Source organism: Penaeus monodon, chromosome 44 (assembly GCF_015228065.2).
Source record: "Penaeus monodon isolate SGIC_2016 chromosome 44, NSTDA_Pmon_1, whole genome shotgun sequence".
In the NCBI taxonomy this organism is placed as follows: Eukaryota; Metazoa; Arthropoda; class Malacostraca; order Decapoda; family Penaeidae; genus Penaeus; species Penaeus monodon.
In genome coordinates, this window is record NC_051429.1 from 2814808 (window position 1) to 2816152 (window position 1345).

Sequence of the window (1345 nt, forward strand, 5' to 3'; positions counted from 1 at the left end):
CAGGAGTGAGTGAATGAATGAATGAAGAAAGGAAGGAAGGAATGAGTGAATGAAGGAAGAAAAGGAAGGAAGAAAGGAAGGCAGGAGTGAGTGAATGAATGAAGGAAGAAAGGAAGGAAGGAAGGAATGAGTGAGTGAAGGAAGGAGGAAAGGAGTGAGTGAGTGAAGGAAGGAAGGAAGGAATAAATGAGTGAATGAATGAAGGAAGAAAGGAGTGAGTGAGTGAATGAATGAAGGAAGAGATGAATGAGTGAATAAACAAATAAGGGATAAAATGAAGAAATGAATAGATAAATAAATACATAATTGGACCCACAGCCCTCTGACCCCCAGCCCTCTCCCCCTCCCCCCCACTCACCTATTGACCCCAGCCCTCTCCAGGTGGTGGTTGACCCCTCCCCCTCCCCCTCCCCTCCCTCTCCCCTCCTCTTCCTCCCCCTCCCCCCCTCTCACCTATTGACCCCTCCCCCTCCCCTCCCCTCCCACTCACCTATCGACCCCTTCCCTCCCCTCCCACTCACCTATTGACCCCTTCCCTCCCCTTCCTCCCCCAGCCCTCCCTTTCCTCCCCCTCCCCTCCCCTCCCACTCACCTATTGACCCCTTCCCTCCCCTTCCTCCCCTCCCCTCCCCCCCACTCACCTGTTGACCCCTTCCCTCCCCTTCCTCCCCCTCCCCTCCCACTCACCTATTGACCCCTTCCCTCCCCTTCCTCCCCCAGCCCTCCCCTTCCTCCCCCTCCCCTCCCACTCACCTATTGACCCCTCCCCCTCCCCTCCCCCCCACTCACCTATTGACCCCTTCCCTCCCCTTCCTCCCCCAGCCCTCCCCTTCCTTATTATTAGTAGTCATTAGTTGAAGTGTAATGGAGGGAGAGGAAGGGAAGAAAAGAAGAGAGGAGGGAAGGAGAGGGAGAAGGAGAGAGGTAATGAATGGTGGGAGGGAAGGAGAGAGAGGATGATCTGCCCCAGGACCAGGTGAGAGAAAGATGAGAGAAAGAGAAAGAGAAAAAGAAAAAGAAAAAGAACAAGAACAAGAAGAAAAAAAGAGGAAGAAAAAGAAAAAGAAAAAGAAAAAGGGAGGGAGGGAGAGAAACAAAGAGAGAGAGAGGGAGAGGAAGAGGGGTGAAGTTTACCTGGAAGTGCAGAATCACAATAAACAGGAGACAAAGACAGAGAAAGAGAAGAGGAAATGGAAGATGAAGAAGGGAGGGAGGAGTGAGACTCTGATAAACGAGACAAAGAAGAATGGGGGATGGAGGAGGAGAAGAAAGAAGGAGGAGGAGGAGGAGGAGAAAGAAGGAGGAGGAGGAGGAGGAGAAAATAGGAAGGAGGAGGAGGAGGAGG